This window comes from Zootoca vivipara, chromosome 11 (assembly GCF_963506605.1).
Source record: "Zootoca vivipara chromosome 11, rZooViv1.1, whole genome shotgun sequence".
NCBI classification, from domain to species: domain Eukaryota; kingdom Metazoa; phylum Chordata; class Lepidosauria; order Squamata; family Lacertidae; genus Zootoca; species Zootoca vivipara.
The window spans coordinates 60,279,927-60,302,110 of record NC_083286.1 but is presented as its reverse complement, the minus strand read 5'-3'; the positions used below and the strand labels follow the sequence as shown (position 1 = coordinate 60,302,110).

At 43.7% G+C, this 22,184-nt stretch overlaps 1 protein-coding gene and 1 long non-coding RNA gene across 6 annotated transcripts in view; both read left to right on the top strand.

Moving 5' to 3' along the window:
• Window positions 1-22,184, top strand: part of KIAA1328 (KIAA1328 ortholog) — a 198,921-nt gene that overhangs the window by 49,103 nt on the left and 127,634 nt on the right. The window lies entirely within an intron of this gene.
• LOC132592815 (uncharacterized) overlaps window positions 1-22,184 on the top strand; it is a 44,614-nt gene extending 22,430 nt beyond the window's left edge. The window contains exon 2 of the long non-coding RNA XR_009558340.1: window positions 1-22,184. This exon is cut by the window's left edge and continues 14,696 nt beyond it. This is a non-coding gene — a long non-coding RNA (uncharacterized LOC132592815).

Genomic DNA, 22,184 nt, shown 5'->3' with positions numbered 1-22,184 from the left:
CCATATTCTGCCCTAGGTCCTGGGACGTAGCTAGCCCTGCTATAGCACAATATTAGTATTTAATTTATTTTCTTGATTTTAAAACCACACTTCATCAGTTGCAGATTTGAGGGCAGTTTACAAAACACTAAACAGAGCAAGTCATTAAAGCAGTGGAAATTATTCTTGCGTTGCAGGAGGATGGACTAGATCCCTTGCAACTCTTGCAAGTCTGCTATTCTCTGAAAATTGCAACATCTACAACACAACTGTCATTATTCCATAACCATGAAGAAATGCAGGAGCAGTTCAGAATACCGTAACACCCATTCCACTAATAGCATGGGTGAAAGTATCTTAACCTGGAATCGGATGCCCAGTCATGTTGCTGTTATCTGTGCTTCCAGGCAGGGGGAGTTCCACGGTTGGGGCTATGCTCTAGGGAAAGGCTCCTGTATTGCCACAAAATGAGCCACACCTCAACAAGGAGCCCTCACCCGCCCCCCGCTCCAATCTCAGGATACAGATAAGACGCCCAGCACTTGAGCGAATCAGCCCTTAAGATTCTGTAGCCCAAGTTGTAAGCAGCTTATTAATGTAGATACTAACATTGGCCCTGTCTGTGTCACAGTTTGAACACGCATGTTTCAAAATTTAGGCTCCTTATACAGCATCATGCATGTTTTTCCAAGTTTCATCAGCCATGGTTGATTTGCTGCAGGGGGGAAACTCTGCATCTTAAAATCCACTGGTTAACTGCTAGAGATGCATGATACCAGAGTTACTGAAAGTGTTCCGGTCAAAACTTTGCCTGGTTTTAGAAGCAGTTTGAGGTTCTCAACTCCAGTATGGAAGCTGCCTCTGGAGTAAATGTGCCATTTTTCTCTCTCAGCATGTTTCCCTGTTGACAGCAAGCCTGCTAAAACCCCAAGCGGCTTTTTAACATTTTGGGGCCATCTAGCACTGCCAAATCTAGCTGTGTGATGTCACTGTTACTAAGAAGCAGGGCTATTTTTCATACAGAAGCTGTAGTCAAGTGGGGCTGTGAACAGCAGCAAACCTGTATAAAAATGGCAAGCTTTTTTGGGGTGTGTGTGTGTTGATATGGGAAATGTTTCTGCCACCTGCAAACCCTTTTCTTCTGCAAAAAAAGTTGGCTGGAGAACACCCGTCTCAGTCCCGAAATAACTTGTTTATTATATTCATCTTTAAGATAAAATGCTGTAAAAGATACAGTATGTGCTCTGCAGCTCTTCAAATGTTCATTTTTGCAGTTTTGTTCTACATTGAAGCAGTGATACAGGATTAAGTCTTACATGTTTAATTCTCCTTAGCTTTTTGATGTCTGTCAATAAAGCTGACAACCCTAACATTATTGCCTCAAAAGCGATGGAATAAGTGTTAAATGTTTTGAAAGAAGCCTCCTTAGAATATCTCATTGGAACACCTGAGAACATAGAATAATTTATATTCTGCAAATATATTTTATGGCAATAATCCTGAGCTTATCAGAAGGCACCTTCACACATCTTTAATTTCTGTAACCAGTTGTAATAATTTCCCTGGGACCAGTCTGAAAATAGACATTTCATTGGTTAATATCCCAGCTTTGCAGGTCATATTGATTTAGGTTTTGCTATCACTTTTTTGTGATCTGGACAAGCACACATAAACATGAAATTATAGATATTAAATTTTATTTCCATTTTTATATTATGTAACTTTGCTTGGGTTATTAGTCTCTCCTATCAAAGAAACTTGATATGTCACATAACTTTTCAGACTTTGTCCAAAGCAATACAAATATTTTCGAAAAGCAGTTTTTTAAAAAGCAAATTGTAACTTGCTTTGAACTGTTTTGAACTGCTGTTAACTCCCTTTTCTCAGAGTGTTAACTATTTGTCCTTTTAGTTTAAGTTGCAGTTTTAATTACAGCTCGGACAGAGCTAAGCAAATGCCCCCTATATGTGATTTTGAAGGTGCCAGGGAACTCCAGGGACAACCTAGTGGAACAAAGGAGCTGCAGTATTCCTCAGCAACCCTGCCCAAACTCTGGGGAGCTCCCCAGCCCAAATGGCTGCAAACTCGTGCAAAATATCCTTTCATGTACACCCTGTTTACCCTCTTTCCAGCCTCTACTTTTTTCTATCTATCTATCTATCTATCTATCTATCTATCTATCTATCTATCTATCTATCTGGGACGTGGATGGCGCTGTGGTCTAAATCACTGAGCCTCTTGGGCTTGCCAATCAGAAGGTTGGCGGTTTGAATCCCCACGACAGAGTGAGCTCCCATTGTTCAGTCACAGCTCCTGCCCACCTAGCTGTTCGAAAGCATGTCAAGTGCAAGTAGATAAATAGGTACTGCTATAGCGGGAAGGTAAACGGCGTTTCCATGCGCTGCTCTGGTTCGCCAGAAGCAGCTTAGTCACGCTGGCCACATGACCTGGAAGCTGTCTTTGGACAAACGGCGGCTCCTTCGGCCTATAGAGCGAGATGAGCGCCGCAACCCCACAGTCGTCTGCGACTGGACCTAATGGTCAGGGGTAACTTTACTTTACACACACATATATAGGAGGCCTTTGTCTTAGGGTAAAGCCAGAAACTATAATCTCCAAACGTAAGATGTGAATTAGATGCTGGTACTATTTGGCCTTTTTTTCCAGGTAGGGATCCTATAATATAAATGATGCAATTGGAATTAGCAGTTTGGTTGGAATTAGCAGAAACCTGCCTGCTGGATTCTGTGCTGATTCTTAGGAGGACTTTTGATTTATTGCCCCATCTCTTAAAAACTTCTTGGTGTCCATCCCAAATAACTTAAAGCAGCAGTTTTATTCCTTAGATGAGGGGAGCTATTTGCCTCCATTTCCCTTAAGGCAACCATTCATGTAACTTATGACTTACGGTTCCTCCTCCTTTTTCTTCATGCTGAACAAGTTCTATGCAGGCCACTAATAGCTTTGGTTGCTTTCTCATTTGCTGTCTCATCTGAGTGCCAAAAACACTTCCCTGGAAGAACGAGCCTCTCATTGTGGAAGAAGGATGTAGCAGATAGTCTCACAGATGCTGTGATGCACGTTTCACCTCGGTGGATACTGTCCCTTGGAGACGTTCCACGCTGCATTGTGCCAGGACCCATTCAGGATAGTATATCATCAAGTTCAGTGTTCTGACATTTGGAGGTATCTCCACTGTTGGTGATAGCAGAGAACACAGTTAAGTAGCTAGGAGGACATTGTCAACTGAAACATAACTCACTTTATGTAGATTTTTGTCTATAACCTACTTTCGGCATTGTCTCAACACTATTCCTGTGATCTTATGGTAAGTTATATGGAAGTAAGCAAGGCCTTTTTTGTTTTGTTTTAAACAGCTGAGCAACATTCTAGCTGACATAGTTGTGGAGGAAAAAAAAGAAATCTCTGGATGTTTCTACTACAGGAATTACCAGAGGTGATGGCTCAGGGCACTAAATCTCATGGCACATGAGATTTGTTCCCAGCTCATGGTCTCTGGCTTGGTTTCCCACTACCACTAGTAATCAACGCCTCTAGCCTTTAAAAATAAATTAGAACTTTTCAACAAGAATACAAAATGTTAACCCGATACTGAATCCCCTGTTTTTCATAATGTTAATTTTATTTTCGCTCCTTTGGCTTGAATGATATTTCAGTTAATTTAATCTTATTCCAGATCCCAGTCTGCCTGGGTTGGCTTTCCATAATCTCAGCACACTTGTTAACTTACTTCCTATATCTGTGATGCAGCAACCTCTGGATGCAGAGCATGACATTGGCTTGCTTGTTTAGACATCACACCAAACCAGGGTTAGCAGAAACCTGCACCCAACTCGTGTTCCCCTCTCCACCCTCTTGCTTACCAGGCAATTGCTTCCCAGTTTAATTCAGCTATCACAGCAAACCATATTTCATTTTTTAAAGGTGTATGTTGTAAAACCTAGGCTTAGACTCTGCTTCTCAGCCCTGCTGTTGAAGGACTGACTTCTCTCAAATTCTAGATATTATATACATGTGAATTCCTTATGCCAGTTCCCTTTGTGCACTTGAACAAAAGAGAGTCGAGAGGAGGAATGCACATCCTTCAGGATTTGGGAGCTGCATTCTGTGTTCTTGACTGTGTGGTTGGAGCAATGCGTTTTGGCCTGAGAGGTGGGAAGGAAAGCTCATTCCCATTCCACTTTAGACAAGATGCTGTCGGCAGCAGCTTGTTTCCTTTTAAATCTTTTTCTACTTTCTATCTTACAAAGACATTTTTCCCACTGACATTGCTATTGGAAACCACATTAGGCTCTCATATTTTTGCTGTTCTCCTGTACTTTAGCCCTACACCTCAATAAATATAAAGACAATTCCCTTCTCCTTCTCACAGGCCCAGCAGGTATTCTGAGTTCGTTCTTCTCTTTTTCTTAATCGTGTTTAGGTCCATAAATTCTCCAGATGCCTCTGTTGTATTAACCCGTCTAACATGATTTTATGAATATTGGTACAGATGTTCTCCCTAGCTTTTGTCTTTTGATTTCCTGGATTCCCCCCGCCCTCCCAGCACCAGCTTTAATCTCTCTCTGGAGCAGTAAGATATTTTCTGTAAGTAGGTTTATGTACTGGACGCTGATTCTTCGCATAACCGAAGGGAATCCAGAAAATCTAATCTTGTCGTTTGAAGCAGGATCTTATTCCACTTCAGTTTAAACATCTGTTTGAGTCTATAGGCTGTGATGTTTTAAAGAAATCTTTCATTCAGACAAGGCATAACATCCTGGCTGGTTATTGCCTAGTGGAGATGCGTTAAACTGAATTTAGACAGATTTCTTTCTAAATGGATGGTGAGCTGTCAGTGAGAAAACTTTTATTTGGCATAGAAGAGTGGGGGGGGGGAGCTCTTTCTGTTGGACCCAGGCAACAGTTTGTTGTAGGTTAGTGCCTGAAAAAATATATTGCAGTGTCTACTTGAAGCAGCCGTGCTAACGTACAAGAAATGAGAGCACGTTAAAGGTTTGTCAGCTAAGACAAAAAAATGGAATGGCAATAACTAGAATTCCTCTTTAATGAATATCCAAAAGATGAAGGGTGAGACTGATTAGGGTCCAGAAATTTGGCCCTTAGAGGTATTTTACTTTTGAATCTCGTGGTCAGTTGCTGCATATTTGCACTGCGCCTCTTATAGGAACATAGGAAGCTGCCTTATATCAAGTCAAACCATTGGGCCCTGTAGCTCAATATTGTCTGCGTTGGCTGGCAGCAGCTCTCCAGGGTTTCATAAAGGAGGGGCCTTTCCCTGCCGTACCTGCCGATGCTAGGGATTGAACCAGGGACCTTCTGCATGCAAAAAGCCGTTGCCCTAACACTGAGCTCTGGGTCTTTCCCCTTCTTGTGTGCTAGGTCCTTGTCTGTATTAAAGTAGCTTCATCTACATTTTCAAGAATTCTTTATTGTAGTCCTGTAAGGAAGGTCAGTATTATCAACCCTATAGTGCAGATAGGCAAGGTGGCTGCTTGCCCAGTGAACTAATGGTAGAGCCAGGTGTGGTTTTTTAAACTATGAATGTCCCGGTTGAGAGCTTGCTGACCTACACACCCAGTCCTGTGCATGCTTACCCAAAAGTCCAGGTATTTTTCTCTCATTAGTAGTGTTTATGGTTTCCCTCTGCCCAGCCCACTGATTCCTATATGACGTGGGCACAGAATTCCGGTCAGGGAAATGAGTGTTTGGCTGCCTTGATTCCAGGCTTTTGCGGAAGGCCTATAAAGTGCTTTGCTGCTTTTGCTTTCTGTAAAGAGCGAGGACCCCCCCCCAATGTTTCTGGGGGTTTTTTTGGGAGGGGGGAACCAATGCAGAGACAAAGAAAACAGTTCTGTCTCCCCTCACATTGTCTGTATTTTACGAGCACTGGAGGAGTCGGGTGGGATCTTTGTGCTGGGCAAGAGCAGCAGAAGCCCGGGGAATTATGCACCCTGTGCACTCAAAATAAGATCATTCATAGCAATGGGCTTAAGCTCTAGGAAGGCTGACTTTGGTTGAACAGTGGAGAGCTTGTGCTGTGTGCCACACGTTTCCCTTCGGCTGCATCTTGGCAGTTGAATTTCCTTTGTGCGTTCAGCAGCCTCTGTGCAGTTGTCTGGTTGTGATAACTTGTCTGTTTTTCTGGCAACGCCGGCGTGCCTTTCAGCCAGAGATGTTCTGGCCTGTTAGACTGGGGAACCAGCATGTGGTTTTGCTTGTTGTGCGCCACTTTTGCCAAATCAAAGCACATTTATAGAATAAAACGCAAATTACGAAGTGCAGACTAGGATAACAGAAGCTGAACAGATTTCACAGCATCACTCTTTTCAGAGACAAACTTTTAAAGTAGTTCTAATCTTAAGAAATCCCTTCTCTCCGCCCCCACCCCCAGAAGCCTCATTTGGGAATGATTCCTCTTTTAAAAGCAATGTGTGTACCCTACAGTAATGCACAAATGCTTTCTTTAGTGGATTGTTTATTTATTTATTGCATTTATGTACCTTTAGTGGCTTATCAGAGGACATTATCTTCTCATGGTTGACATGATTTGTGGCCAGCAGTGATGTGCTTTTTTTTTATCACTGCACATTTCTTAACAAATAGCATAGAATAATATAATCTAGAAGCCCATTTGTCATTCTAATGGAATTAAGGCTGCAATCCAGCATAACTATATCTGCTTAAACCCCAGTGAACTCGGCGGGACTATGGGCTTGTATTGAAGATCAAGCACTAAAACCTTGGCTTGGCTGCTGCCACACTGCCTCTTTCTGTAAGGGCTTCGCTAGCAGTGCCACATTACAGATTTTTCAGTCTGGTGCAAATTAATATGAAGGCACAGACTTTTCTTCTGTTGGTCTTGATCTCAGGTCATTTTTGTGAAAGGTTGATTTACAATTGCTAAAACTTTAACCCTGGAGTGACCCAAATCTCACCACCCCTGGCCATTGGCTATGTTAGCTACGGTAGGGCTAATGGAATCCAACCACATACAGAGGTTCACAAGTTCCCCACTCCTGCTTTAACCTGACGGAAAACAGATGGCCGAGATCGGGAGGGGGACGGGGACTTGCAAATCCTATGACAAAATCTGAATTTTTCAAAAGACAATAGCCAACACTTACTGCAGCCGGAGTTCTGCTATTGAAAGGTTTGGACACGAGATGGCAGCATCATACAGTGTGTGCTCTGCCCATCCCAATAGATACGAGAGATATTTCTTTCTCTAGATGTGTTTTCGGTCGCCAGGAAAAATTGGAAAGATGAATCCAGGTCCTGGGAGGAGCAGGGGCTTCACCCTACTTCATGAAATGGATATTGTGTTTGAATATACAGGCGCACACACCTGTTTCACGCTGGGAAACATTTTTCTTCTAAGCGGAACCTTTTTATTCTGGGCCAGAGAGGGCTGAGCTCTCCTGTTTTGCGTTTTTGTTTGTGAGGGTTCATCTGCAGCCCGGACTGCAAATCTCTCATCTCTTTTCCCTCCTGTACCCACAGTACAAAATGTCATTTGGAGGGGGAGAAAAATTAGTCCTAATGTAGCGACAAAACCGTTGCCTGGAGAGTGTGCCTGCTGAGAGGCAGAGACAATTTGAAAACAGTAATAAGTTTCTCTTGATATGATTATCTTTCCTGTGCTTTAAAGGGAGAGAATGGAGAGAACACTGTTTGTTCCTAATGGGAATGCCCTTGAAAGAACAAGTAGGGGAAATCAGGGGATGAGGAGAGGAAAAAGAATGATAAAATATATAGTGTGCGGTTAAGTTTTCAGATGTGCAGAGCAGAATCAGCTCCAGCTTGGGCTGAAAGAATTAGGGCTTTATAGCCAGCTTGGGGTGTTGCTAGGTCCATACCATGTTTCGGTGGGTGCAGAAGCTACCCTGGGGTAGGTGGTGTTAAGCATCACTCAATAAAATGTTGAGCTGAGTCTGTCTTTTCCCTTAGCTGGTTGCCAAAAGACTGTACTGTTCGACCTGCTGCTCAATGTATCCGTCACTACGCTGTGAATAGTCACCACCTTCCTTTGCAATGTTGTGCATATATATGGATATGTGTGTGTGCGTGCGCGCACAATACAATAAAAAAGGTGGCAGCTGGAACAAGGACACCAATAGCAATTGTAAACTACAGAGGGAGGAGTGCAGGGCACAATTGTGATGGAAGAACTTAAAAAGAGAAGAAGCCCGCTTGCTTTTGGACTCTTTTGTTGCTGTGTGTCCAACAATGAACAATACTAGATAGAAAGGCAACAGGTGTTGTCTACCTGTTGCATTGTACAGGGAGCAAATTTGTTCCCTTGAGGCTTAGGTTCCTGGTTTGGAGAAGCTGAGAGGGAAGTGTCACAACACATGTCTAGATACTACTGGAGTCAATGGTCATGTTGTATCCTGACACCTGTGACATGGCAAAATGTTGTTGTGTGGCTCTGGAAGTGGATTTTAGGTTGCTAGGTAGAAGGTTGAGAGCTGAAATGCTACTTGTTTCGTGTGCAGGACTAGCTAGGCAGATACAGTTGAGTAGTCTCACTGTATGGGTGAGATCATGGTTTGGATTTGTTAGGCACTGGGGAACATTTTGGGGACAAGCTGGGCCTGTAGAAGAGGCACAGGCTCCATTGGAGCCGGGATGTAACTAGACTGTTCAGACTTAAAATCAGAAAGGTGGCAGAGCAGCTTTTAAACTGACTGCTCAGGGAAAGCTGAGAGCACCATGGAGCATCAGGTTTGGAGCAGATAACAACCCAGGGATGTGAGAGAGAATATTTATGGTGGTCCAACTGGGGGGGAGGAGGGGTAGAAGTTAGCACTGAGTATACAGGGGCTTTCAGTAGCAATTCAAAGGGGCCGTAGCACTGTAGTGCCGCATGTCCATGCCAAAGACATTTGGAGAGAGAAAGATTGTATAGGTGTTTATATGCTAATGCTAGAAACCTGCAAGCCAAGATGGGCAAGCTGCAGTGCTTAGAGAGCACAGATACCTATGTGGGCATAATTGGAACCTGGTGGACTGAGCCAGTGGGACATGTTTATCTCGGGATACATACTCTGTAGGAAAAACAGGGATGGTGTACGAGGGGTGGTGTTGCATTGAATGTCAAAAAGGGCACAGAGTCCAGCAATCTAGAAACCCCCAAAGGGACAGTCTCCACCACAGAATCGTGGGTAGTGAATTACTTAGTTATTTAATAATGCAGTACTGAGGACCTGACCAAAATACCCAGGGAGATTGTGATATGGAAAATGAGATAAAGGAGAGGCATCTAAAACATGCAGTAATAAGTGACTTCAACTACCCTGAGATAGACGTGAGTGCATGTTCCATTCATGAGAAAGAGCTGAGATCCCTGCCTTGCAGGGGGTTGGGCTAGATGATCCTCAGGGTCCCTTCCAACTCTACAGTTCTATGTTTCTTTGATTCCAGATGTCCTTAATGACAGTGCCATAAAACCGTTGGTCATAGAACCACAAGCAGAGGGCTATCAGCCCTGGGGTAAATCTTAAGTGGTGCCCAGGACCTAGCATGAGATGCAAGTGTTGTTGGAGCAATTGGGAACAGTGTTTCATAGTGGTACCAAATCCAACATATATGCACTTGCTAAGAAGATCCAACATGGTCACATTTGACTTCAAAAGAAGAGGCTTTCCTAAACTGAGGGGATTGGTAAAAATGAAGTTGAAAGGCAAAGTCATGAGGCACACCCAGGCCAAGAAGCCCCATGAGAAGAAAGAAGGGGTTTCTATATAAAATATATATTAGAATTTTAAAATTGTAAACCATTTTGGTGCCCTGGCAGAAGGATGGTTTATAAATGCAGTAAATAAATAGGTTTATGTTAATGTGGTTAATGAGCAGAAAAGATGCTTCAATTTGTTAGGCAGCTGTGGACAGGATCTTAAGGCCTTGACAGTTGCATGTGGTGGCAGCCTCCTAGGGAAACGGAATCAAAGTGGGCTTTAATCGTTAGAAGCAGCTCTTTGGATTGGGCCTGCAAACAGAGCCAGTGCAGCTGGCATAACATGGCCAAACTGCCCAGTTCCAGTTAATAATTTTGGGTGCTCTGCTCTTCACCAACTGCAGTTTCCAGACCATTTTAATAGGCAGCCCCATGTACAAAACATTGCAATAAGGTTTCTGTTGACTTTTTTATCTACCCAGGACGCCATCTAAAACCAGTCTACAGCAGTGATGGCCAAACGTGGCCCTCTAGCTGTTTTGGGACTACAATTTCCATCATCCCTGACCACTGGTCCTGTTAGCTAGGGATGGTGAGAGTTGTAGTCCCAAAACAGCTGGAGGGCCAAGTTTGGCCATCACTGGTCTACAGCTTTGTGAATATCAAAACTACATGGTTTACTTCTGCTTACCACCAACTATAGAATCTTGGTGTTTCGCCTATGTTGAAGAGTGGGTCTAGGCAACAGCTGGATATTATATTTCAAGAATGGGGAACCAACCATTGTTCACCCCAGAATTCCTTGGTGTGGCCTGAAACCTGCATAGTGGAGCCTCATTGGAATGTGTGCTAGCTTCCATCTGCGTTCCATCTTAGGGCTGTGACTCAGTGCAGACTTCTACACCAGCCAACTCCCCTCCCTTTGAGACGAAGAGTTGTGGAGGTCTCAAAAGCTTCCAGTTATTTATGACATTTTGGTTCTCCATAAGCAGTATTCGAGTTTTTCTTACTCGCCAACATGGCTTAGAATCCTGGATTTTTGCAGTACCAAATGGATTCATAATTTCAAACTGGGGATCCTTAAAATAGCTTAGCCATGATGGTTCAAGGGATAAACAGCAATACAGCTTTCCTGTTTCTTTGTGTGAGGCAGGTGAAGGCATCGCAACCCCCTGTGCTGACTGTCCCTCTGCTAATTAGCTGATGCTTTGACATTTGAGGCTTTATCAACTGTGTTAGCATCATAAATTTCTGTCCCTTTTGATTTAAAATATGAATCGAGCTTTTGACTTTGTTCCCACTGGAGAAGGGGCTGCCTGCCTCCTGGAATGAGACTAAAGCAGAGTTGAAGGAGACTGAAGGTACAGATGCAAGCATCCCTTCCCCCACCAGCCAATAAAAGAGAGAATAATTTCAGATAAGCTCAGCAATTTTGAGGCATTTCTTTGTTTGTACTGTATATTCCCAGTGCTTCAGCCATCACTACTGTCAGGGATGTGCTGTAATGGTAGGTAATAAATGCCCTGAAATTACTGAGATTATCTCTGGGCTCCTTTTATAACTTATATCTTTTTTTTTTTTTGGTATGGGTTTTTTACATGAAACCTCTCTTGACTAGCGAGTCCCTGGCAAATCCCTGGGTATCTCGCATGGTCTATTGCATTAGAGCAAGTCTGATGTATTATTCAAGCAAATCACTAATAAAAGATTTAAACCTTTCCCTATTTTTTTTTCCAGGCATAGTGGCTTCTTATTAGATTGCCAACTCTAATGCAAACAATACTGTGTTGTCCTTCTGTCCTCCATTTGTAACAGGGGAGGCAAAGACTTGTGCTCAGATCTCTTGAGTGAGGGAGAAGGGGGTGGGCGGGCAGAATCGCTGTCATCCTGAGTATTTGCCCAGGGGACCAGAAAGTGTGCGAAAGCATCACAGGGTGGGGATTAGTAGCTCCTCAAGTTTGAGAGGGTGTGAGACTGCCGGCTTCCCTTGCATAGAGAAGGAGGCTCTTGAGTTGCTGCCTTAGGGGCACAAACAATTCAATGACCCCTTGATGGTGCCTTCATAGCTGGCTTTTCCCATAGGATATGCAAGTTGCCCGCTGAGCATCAGATGCCTTTCTTGGATGCTAAATGCAGAACTTAAGGCATCTGTTGAGATTTGACTCAATTACAGCTCTTTTCAATCAAGAATCCTTAATTTAAATCCAAATGAAGGAAGTCACGCAAACCTTTCTCTGGAAGACATTTTTTCCCTTGTTTAAAAAAAGAACATCTCCTGGTGACTTGGATTTTCTTTCAAGCTTTGACTTTGCATGTAACTTCAAAATTATTTCCCCCCACGTATTTAAAAACTTAAAAAAAGAAAAAGCTAGGTACCCAAATTCTGTGGAAAGAAAACCCCAGTTCTGCAACCTGTATAAATTGAGGAGGCATGCAGAATTTCCCCCTTAATTTGCATAACTTATTCTGCTTCTGTTGGTCTTGGGGTGGGCAGCACAGTTATGGCACAGTACCATGTGCCTGATACCAGATCCACTCTTGTACCTGAAGTTAAAGTAGTACTCAGGTGTCTGCTCTGCCCAGCTGGGGAAGGAGGCACTGCCAGGCTGGACAAATAGCTAATCCCTCCTGAAAGGGGATGTGCAGCAACATCTTTACTGTGGTACCCTGGTTCTCGAACTTAATCCGTTCCAGGAGTCCATTCGACTCCCGAAACGGTTTGAAAACCAAGGTGCGGCTTCCGATTGGCTGCAGGAGCTTTCTGCACTTAAGCGGAAGCCGCGCCGGACGTTTGGCTTCCCAAAAACATTCGCAAACCAGAACACATCCAGGTTTCCGGTGTTCCGGAGCCAAATTGTTCGACAACTAATCCGTTTGAGAACCAAGGTACCACTGTACTAGGTGAACGCTATCCTGAGTGAACTTTAGGGCTTTTAGTTAGCTCAGGCTGGGCTTTTTCTTTGAACTCACACAATCTTTTGGAACATTTTAGTTTTAGGCAACTCTAACAAGTTGTGTCAATTGTCATTGGGCTGCAGTAGAGAAGGCTGTCCCTCCTACCTAGCAAGGGCATAAGAACTGCCTTCCAGAGTAAGGTTCGAGCATTTCCTTTTCAAGAGCAATTAGCAGCCAGATGTTTTTGCAAGTCCACAAGCAAGGGCACCTAGAAACTGACTATCCCCTCCCATCCAGGGTTCTTGATAAGGAGGGGTTGTGACAGATCAAACAGGAAGAACGTTTAGCTGAAGATGCAGGGACCATTGAGATAGGTCCCCTTGCCCATAGTGTCAGGGCATTCCTTCAACAAAGTTGGTTAGTCCCTCAAATTAGAAGATGGTTTGGAAGTTGGCTAGCTTGTCTACCTGAAAACAATAAGAATCAGAAGCGGAGGGACTGTTGCCCTTATTTATCAATCCCAAGGAAAACTAGAAGTTTTAAAACTGCCTGTGTCTTTGCCTTAATATTTGGCTAATGATTGCTCGCCTGCGGTGTCTGAAATGAGGTTTGATTAACCTTATTAGCTGGAGAAAGAAAATGGCTTTATGGAGGACCATGTGTAGGTGTATCTGGGCTTCCTCACACAATTCAAAGCTCCTTTTGTGTTGCCTGCAGAAAGAGCAGTTAATCTTCATGCAAGGCACAGTTGGGTTTCTTTATAAAATACTTTAAAAATAAAAATAAAAAAGGAGCTTTTAAGACTATCAGCTACATTTGCAATTACCTCTGGCTGACCAGCTTGATAGAGCTAAGCAACAGGGAAAGAAGAATTCTCCAGCTTGGAAAATTGCTGAGCGGGAGAACAGGTGTGAAAATGTTCTGCTGGATGGGTTTGGTAAGATCCACACAACTTTGGCACCCGGAAAGGTAAGCTGCAAGGGAAGCCAAGAGAAGTATGTTGGTGAACCATTGGCGAAAACTGCACAAAGTGTGTGCTTGGATTTTTTGGGGGGGGGGAGAAGAAGAGGGAGAAGCTGAATCCTTTTTCCTCCCTGGTTCTGTACAGCCTTATCAGTGTCCAATGAATATTGTTCTGCAAGCATATTTCTTATTTCATGCTTCATTTTCTCTTCTCCCAGAGCAAGAGGTGCAATAAAGCACTTTGCCTTATAAGCACCTGGGGATATGGTGTCAAAAGGAATATTTGCTTTTGCCGTAGCTATAGAAAAAAAAAAACCCTGAGCTTAACTAAGGTATATTCTCTCTCTTTTTTTATCCTAACCTGTTTGTGATGAAGGAGTGTAAAATAAGAGAACAGTAAAAATAAAAGAAGAAGAAAAAGCTGATGTGTAACACACAAACACCCACCCACACCCACGTGTTTTTTTTAATTCATTTTTTTACACTTCTCCATGGATAGATGGATGGGGCTTTTTTTGGGGGGGGGGAGTCTCTGTCCAGTCTCAACTTGAGAGGAGACATGAGGAAATGAAGAAGAAGAAGAAGAAGAAGAAGAAGAAGAAGAAGAAGAAGAAGAAGAAGAAGAAGAAGAAGAAGAAGAGATAAGAGAAGCTAAAGTAACAAGGGAAGAATATATTCAGATGCAATTAATAAGTACTTAGGGCTAGTTTCAACAGGGCATGTGGGTTGCTGCAGCCACTTTGGAAAAATCCCCACAGGAGTCACTGGCAAGATTGGCATGGGCCATGGCTGTGAACTTTTAACATGCCACGGTGCATAAGTCGCCTCAATGAATCCTTTGGTCCATTCACAGGCTCTGCCTTCATGTTTTCCAACACCTCTCTGCACCCATGAAGGCCTATAATTATTCTAACCAATCTAATTCTAATTCTTACGGCACCTTAAAGATTAAACAATTTATTATGGCATAAACTTTTGTGGACACAAGCCCACTACATGAGATGCAGCTCAATGGGCAGGATTCAGGTAATGAATCCTGCCAGCAGGAGTCTATGCAAGGACTCTGAATCATAGAATTGTGGAGCTGGAAGGGACCCAAAGGGAAATCTAATCTAGCCCACTGCAATGCAACTTCTACTAGCGCGGTTCCCCCATGTCCTCACACTGTGTTCCCCAAAATTTGCACGGGGGTCAGGAAAAGCCCCAGAACAGTGCATGGAGGAAGGAGAGTGGGAATGGCTCTGACTGCAAAGCTGGAATGCTTGTGCTGATGGAATGATTGCCATAGTGTTATGTTGAATTCCGATCGTTGATTATTTCTGCTACTAGAGACTAACATGGAAACCCCTCTGGGGGTAGAAACAGAAGAAAACATGAATCTGAGATTTTGAGGATTCTGTACCAGTTGTACAAATCCAGTTAATTTATTTGTCTCCCTAACTTTTGCAACTTTATTGTTTTCACCATCCTGAAAGTCTTCGATTGGGCAAGTAATAAAGTTAAAAAGAAATTCATTGTCTACACCTCCTCCTATTCATAGATTTCATTGATGTTGGCATCTGAGCAGTTTCTTTCTGCCAAAGAAAGAAGCCAGCATCCTATTTTTAAAAAGTGTCCCGTCTTTGGCAATGAGAACATCACATTACTACAACTACTGATGGGGTGTGCAACATACATTACATATTTTTTGTGTTTTATATTGTAAAACGCCCAATGTTCCTCAAATGAAGGGCAGTATAGAAAATAGATAGATAAGATAGATAGATAGATTAATTCATTTTCCCAATGCTTTATTTTTTCCATGAAGATTTTTTTGTCCCCGTTTTGTGAGTTCATTAGAAACAATGGATGGGTGCCAATTGCAAGTACAATACTGGGCAAGCTTGGCAGTTTCAGCATTTTTAGCTTTGTTTGCTAAATACAAGTAAAATAAACATGCCAAATTAGATCACTCTCCAGGGCATCAGAACATTTTATAATGCAAATTAGCTGATGCAAACTACCTAGAAAATTTCGGGGGCGGGAGGATCTGATTCAGTATTCTCTGTACTGGCCCGTGCCAAAGCAACCTCCTCCACCTGCAAAAGTACTTCTTACTCCTATTCCATTGCTTGCCTGGTGGGTAAAAATGCAACAAAATGGTGTAGAGGGCCAGTTTCTATTCTAGTGTGCTGCACCCTAGTTTACTGAATAAGCTACAGTGCTGTACATTTCCTTTCGCATAACCCCAAGATGAATTTTGATTGCATTTGGAAAGGTCAGTGTTTGCACTTAAGCCTTGCCTTGAGTATCCTTCAGACTCCATACAGTTGGACTGGAGGAAAATAAAATCCAAGTGAATGGTGGTTTTCAGAGCGCAAATATTTGCAAACGGGTTTCCTCAGCTTGGGAAGTTTGCTTATGCTTACAGACTTACACAGATCCCATCAGTAAGAAGTGAAAATTAACACATTCCCCCATGAAGCTGTATTTGCCAAGGAAAAGTGGAAGAAGCTAATATGTGGTTTGTTCCCTTATGGGAAAGGGAATAGGGTGTATCCGAGTTCCACCTCTTTGGCACAAATGGGTATGGTGTTGAGATGCTCCAGAACTTCCTATGTCAGGGGTGTGGAACCAGAGGCTCTCATGATGTTGGATTCCAAAACCCATCAGCACCAGCTGGCATGGCCGATGGTGCCGGGTTGATGGGAGGCAAGGTATGGCAACATCTGTAGGGTCCCCCATCTTTGCTTTAAATAAAACTGTAGAATATGTGCTCTGAATCTTTGCTCTGCCTTTGTGACACTCTAGGAAAGCTCAAACTAGTTGTCTGTTGGGCCAGAGAGGCTTGCTGTGACATAGATTGAAAACTCCTGTATTTTAGGTAAGGATGCCACGGTGGCAAAGGGAGCACATTGATGCTTACCATTTCTTTCCCTTTTAAAAAGAAGGACCACTTCGCTCAGCAGCTCTGCAGGGAACAGGCTGGTGGTGTGACCCTGTACTCACTGTAGGAGCTGTTTGACAAAGAGATAAGCTGGTTGGGAAAATGACAGCATCTGCTGTGTTCCTTGGGGTTTTTAAAGGACACATGGAGAACATTTGCCCATGGTTGCATTAGGTGCTATAAATCCATCTCAGGGTAGAAAAGGAGATCTCCCCTTGCTTTCAGACTGTGACTCAAGGAACCCAGGTGTTCCTCAAAGAGTTCATCAGTCATTAACAGATTTCTTTGAAAAATGGCACAGCTTCTGGGGATGTTCTAGAGCAGGTATTTCCAACTTTTTCAGACCCAGGACCCACTTTTAATCCAAACATGCGTTTGGGGACCTCTTAACCTTTTACCATATATTTGCATGGTGGTAGTGCTTCTGTTGGAAGACACCTTGGGTTAGGCTGTGACCTGCTATAGGTCCTGACCCACCACTAGGAGACCTGTGTTGTAGAGCACACATGTATTTCGTGCAAGGCAGCAGCGAAGCAGGTTTTGGCTTGCTCCCCATTGTGTGCTCTGTAAAACATGCCCCAGAAATACTCTGAGATTTGTGGGGTTTTCACTAAGGCAGATAAGCAGTACGGGGATGAGGAGCGCGGGGGGGGGGGGAATTACACAGAAAATGTTCTCAGTGTTGGCATTTGAAAATCATTGGGCTACAGAAGAGCCCTCTTCAATTAGAGTAGAAATCAACCTCATCCAGCTTTCTTTTTTCCATAGTGGCCAACCACTATGTTAACATGGGTCAGGCAAGATCCTATGATTTGGGTCGTAACAGCTCCTTCAGTTCTGGGATTTGCTTCTGCTTGGTTTTCATTCTGGTAGGCACTGTGGTCGAAAGCAGTTCGAAAGCATGCCAGTGCAAGTAGATAAATAGGTACCGCTTTGGCGGGAAGGTAAATGGTTCGCCAGAAGTGGCCTAGTCATGCTGGCCACATGACCCAGAAGCTGTCTTTGGACAAACACCGGCTCCCTCGGCCTATAGAGCGATATGAGCGCGCAACCCCAGAGTCGTCCGCGACTGGACCTAACGGTCAGTGGTACCATTACCTTTAATATAGTTTTGGATGTGGCAATCAGTTTGTCATTTCCCTTCCACCTGATTTCCAGTCCAGCAAAGCCTAGATAGCGAACAGCCATACTCTTGATTCTGCAAGTGGAATGCAGAGTTTCCTCTTTGTGCTGGAAGGTACAGAAAACCGCATGAGAAAGGGCTCGCAGCTCTTGTCGAGGGACCCCCATTTTGGCTCAAAGACTTCCTCGCGTTGCCCCATCTCCAGTTTGCAAGTGAGGCTTTGCTTCACGTTTGTGTTCTCAGCCCTCCTGGCGAAGATGGCCTCTGCTTTGTAAATTGCTGTGCTGCCGGCTTTTGTCTAAGCTACAGTTGGAGAGCCTGCAGAAGCTTAGAAAGGTCTTGGCACTCTCATTCATTATTGCGGAATGTGGATTTGAGGGCACGCCTGTGTCGGTTTCGTTTCAACTCCCAACGCTTTTTGCGGGAAGCTTGGCCAAAGCGAGCTCTCGCCTTAATGTCATTCAAAAGCCTCATAGTAAACACATCATGTGGTTAACCTTTAATGCGGAGTAACATTTAAAAGAAAGAGTTTGCATCTTTAACTGCTAAATTACTACATAAATATTTAGGTTAGGTGCAAATAGGAATGCAGCATTATTTATGGGCCCACGTTTCCTTGGCATTTTCAGAGGCACGCTCATTGTGCTCCTAAACAAATGCAGTGGAAAGAGGTGCCTTAGGAAAATGGCCTGCTGATTCCAGAGCTTTGCAAACCTACAGAGAGAGAGAGTTGAGCCTTTTTCTGCCTTCCTTGCTCAGTCTCTTATTTTGCAGTTCTACTAAGATAACTTAAAATAGACACATATGAAGCTGCGTACTGTGCTTCTTCTCATTTGCACTTGCAGGTCACTTTCCACTTGTTGGCACCAAATCATAGTGCCTATTGGGATGTTTTTAAATCTCCATTTGAGATGCTTTTGCCCGTAGCCTGTGCCATTCATTGTGGTTTCTCTGTGTTGTATAGAAAGAGAAGGAGAAAGCAGTCAGTTGCACTAAATGTCATTGAAATCTGAGAAGCTCTTGTGTTGACTTGAACTTTGCTCTCACCTACCTCCTTCACCCATTCTGCTTCACCCCAGATCTCCAAAGCTATTTCTACTCCTTCCAACCTCCAGCTAGTTGTCTTTGTTTTGATTTTTGATTTTCTGTTTTTTATATTGCAATTTTATGTTATAAACCACCCTGAGATCTATAGGCATAGGGTGGTATACAAATGTAATAAATAACAGTAGTAATAATAATTAAACAGACCAGCAGAAGCCCTGGTGATTTATCTGTTGATGGGCACCCATTTCAGATTGCTAATGGGTTGGTGATCCTTCATCCCTCCCTATAACATGAAACTACTTTTTACATGAATGTCAGGTGAAAGCTAGTCTAGAACCTTCTTTGTGGCACCCTAGTTCTGTAGGTATAAACAGCATTTTATTTGTGAGAGCATTTAGACATTTGACCCTTTAGCCTGGAGAAGGGGGGCTGGTTCAGGGTTTAAACATATGCTTTATGCCTATGCCATGATTACAGGCCCAAGAGACTCTTTCTCTTGAAGTTGTAGAATCGTGACCACCCTAGTACATAGATTAATTGACCGTCAGTTCAGAAAAGACAAAAGTAAGTTTCTTGTTCTGCATCACTCAGTTACTACGCATGTTGGCCAAATAGAACCACCACCTTCAGAGACATTTTGTATGCCGGTTGTTTAGGACAAAGTGTGGTGCACAACTATTGCCTTCAGTCCGTGCTTGTTGGAAATGGACGTCTGGCCTTTGTTGAGAAGTGTGTGCCGGGTTAGATGAGCTTGATATGACCTGGCAGGCCTCTTCATTAGCCTTGCTTTTGTCAAGGACTCTGCATACTGGGCTCAGTGTCTTCCCAAACCCATTATGGTATGGAATTGACCACTCTGGAGTAAGTTGTTTGAACACCCTGACCTTAGAAGGCTCCCGACGGCAGAGAACTCCTTATCTCGCTTTTTTCCTTTTTTTTTAATTCACCAGCTTGTAAATGTTAAAACTAAACAAAGCTGGAAACCAGAAGATGACTTGGGATTGCGGTGCTAATGGTTCTGCCTCTTCCTTTCTCAACCTGCTATAACTCGGAGACAGGAACCCTTGTGAGACCGAGGAAAGCTGCTGTCGTCCGTCTTCAGGTTTCTCTCTACAGAGAAGTAAGTGTTCCTCCAAAGCGACGTCTGACAGCCTGAGTTATAGGGAACATTTCAGCGTCTACTCTTTGTACGGAAGAAGGCAATTTACTCGTAGCAGCAGCAGCAGCAGCAGCAGCAGCAGCAGCAGCAGCAGCAGCAGCAGCAGCAGCCTCTTCTTCCTCCGCCTCCACACCCTCTTTTCATGCAGTGTTACTTGAGAAGTTGGCATTGTAAATGATGTAGCAATGTGCATGTATTAATGAGGGGTATAATAGGCTTCGGCAGAACTGGCCGATAAGATGTGTTAATCTTGTATATTAAATAGTCCTACAACAATGAACCTTATAATGAGGTTGTTATTAAATCTTTTCTTTGCTGGCTTTGATTCAGGACAACTGGCGTTCTTTGGTTTGGCACATTCTTAAGGCTGGGTTTTTTCAGAGGCGGAAGTAGGGAAATGGCCTTAACTAGGTTTGGCACATGGGATGGTAATGTGAGGCTTTTCTCTCTCTGTGCATTCGCTGTCTTGTTGGCAGCGAGTGCTAGCGCCCCCCCTCCCCTCACAGAGGATTTGTCAGTATGACCTCGACTCCCGTCTCAGCGCTATGGCTCTCTCCCTACCCTCCCAACCCCATCACAAGCGCTGTAAACAGATTGTGTTCTAATAAGGTTAGAAAAGCTGTCAAAATAGCCGCTGTTTTGAAAGAGGAAATTGCAGCATACTCAAGCGAATGCCGTGCTGGATGGTTCTAATGAGAGCAGTCCGGAGACAGTTAGCTTTGTGGTACCTCTGAAAGGGCAGGACTTATTGGCTTGTATGGGCACCCTTGTTTAGCAGCAGCTGTGCTCTGCACCGTACCAGTGGCTGATTTGTCTCAATCTGAAAGACTTTTCGAGGCGCAGGGCTTAGAAATGAGGCAATAACATCAACCTAATGGAAAATGTGCCCAGATTTATTTATTTATTTTGGTGTGTGTGTGCGCGCACATACGCACACATACAGGGAGTAAGTGTTTGTAAGAGACTGTCTAATATAACCATCCTTTCTAAGGCTTACTGTAGTGTCCTGTTTGGCTTCTCTAGAGTGTGGCTTGGCTTTCTTCCTCCACGCTCATTTCTGCAGCCCATACTGTGTTCTGGTGAGGGCCAAGGGCACATTGTTCAGCACTGCTGCAGAAGTTCTGTCCCGTACTTGGATGCTAGACCACTTAGGAACCCTGTATACACATCTTTCACCTTCCTGGAGAGAAGGTGGAATCTGAATGTCATAATTGGTTGCACAAAAATGTGAATAAGCTGGTGGTTGGCTGATGTTCTTTAGTGAGGGAAGAGCCCTGATTTAATTGATGGGCTCCTTTCCTCATTTTTCAGCTTGCAGTTTTTGTCGAATCGCATTAGCGGATGTGACTTCAAGGCAGTCTCTTGCGAGAAGATGCAACTGAATGCAAGATGGTGGGCGGGTTAGGCAGCAAGCTTAAGGTGAAGGATTCTTACCCATGCCTCCCTATTTCTAAGGCGAGGGTTTTGATTATCATAGCTTCATACATTACATCGAAATCATCTTTGGCAAACGTCTATCAAAATTCTCTTTAAAAAGTTCCTGCAAGAAATTGATTCTGTGTTGAAGAGTATAGGCAGCTACTCAGTGAAGTGAAAGAGAGAGAGAATCTGCTCTAGTTTCAATCTCATTTTTTTCTCCTTGGTCCATGTGGAAAGATTTATGTGCATAAATTTGTTGAGAACCAGGATGGCAGTTTCCATCTAGGAAGCCTCAAATGCCAGGGCCCTTTTCCAACTTCATTCATGTTGCAAGTTTTTGGTATATCCATGTTCCTTCCCAGAAATAAGTGAGTTATAGCATCAAAGAGGTACCACTTCTACTAACCATGCATAGCACAACCTTCCCCCTGCAGTGACTGGGCAGCAGAGAGAACCAAACACTAGTACTGCACAGTGCCCCCTTGTCCTGCTCACTTGCTAGTCGTCTTCTTGCTCAGTGGCAAAACCTATGTGCTTTTCATGTAGAATATTCTACATTCAATCTCTGTTAAAGGATCTTAGGCAGCAGTGCTACCACCCGAGGCTTTGAAGACCTGCTATCAGAGGAAACATTGCTTGGTGAAATAGATCAATGAACTCTCTAAACGTAAGGCAGTTCCACATGTCCCTTTATTCTGTCCTCCCCACACCTGGTGTCCTCCATGTGTTTTGTGCTATGGCTCACGTCAGCCCCAGCCAGGATGGCCATTTACCTTTTGCCAGCTTTGGTTGGTGCACCAACTGCGGCTGTTCCTGGACTAGGTAGAGTCTGGCCATAGTGATCCACGCATTGGTAACTGCGAGGCTCAACTGCTGCCATGCAATCTGTGTAGGGCTGCCTTGGAAGCTGGTCTGGAAGCTGCAGGTGGGGCACAATGCAGTAGCATGGCAGTGTGGGGCAGCCTATAGGAAA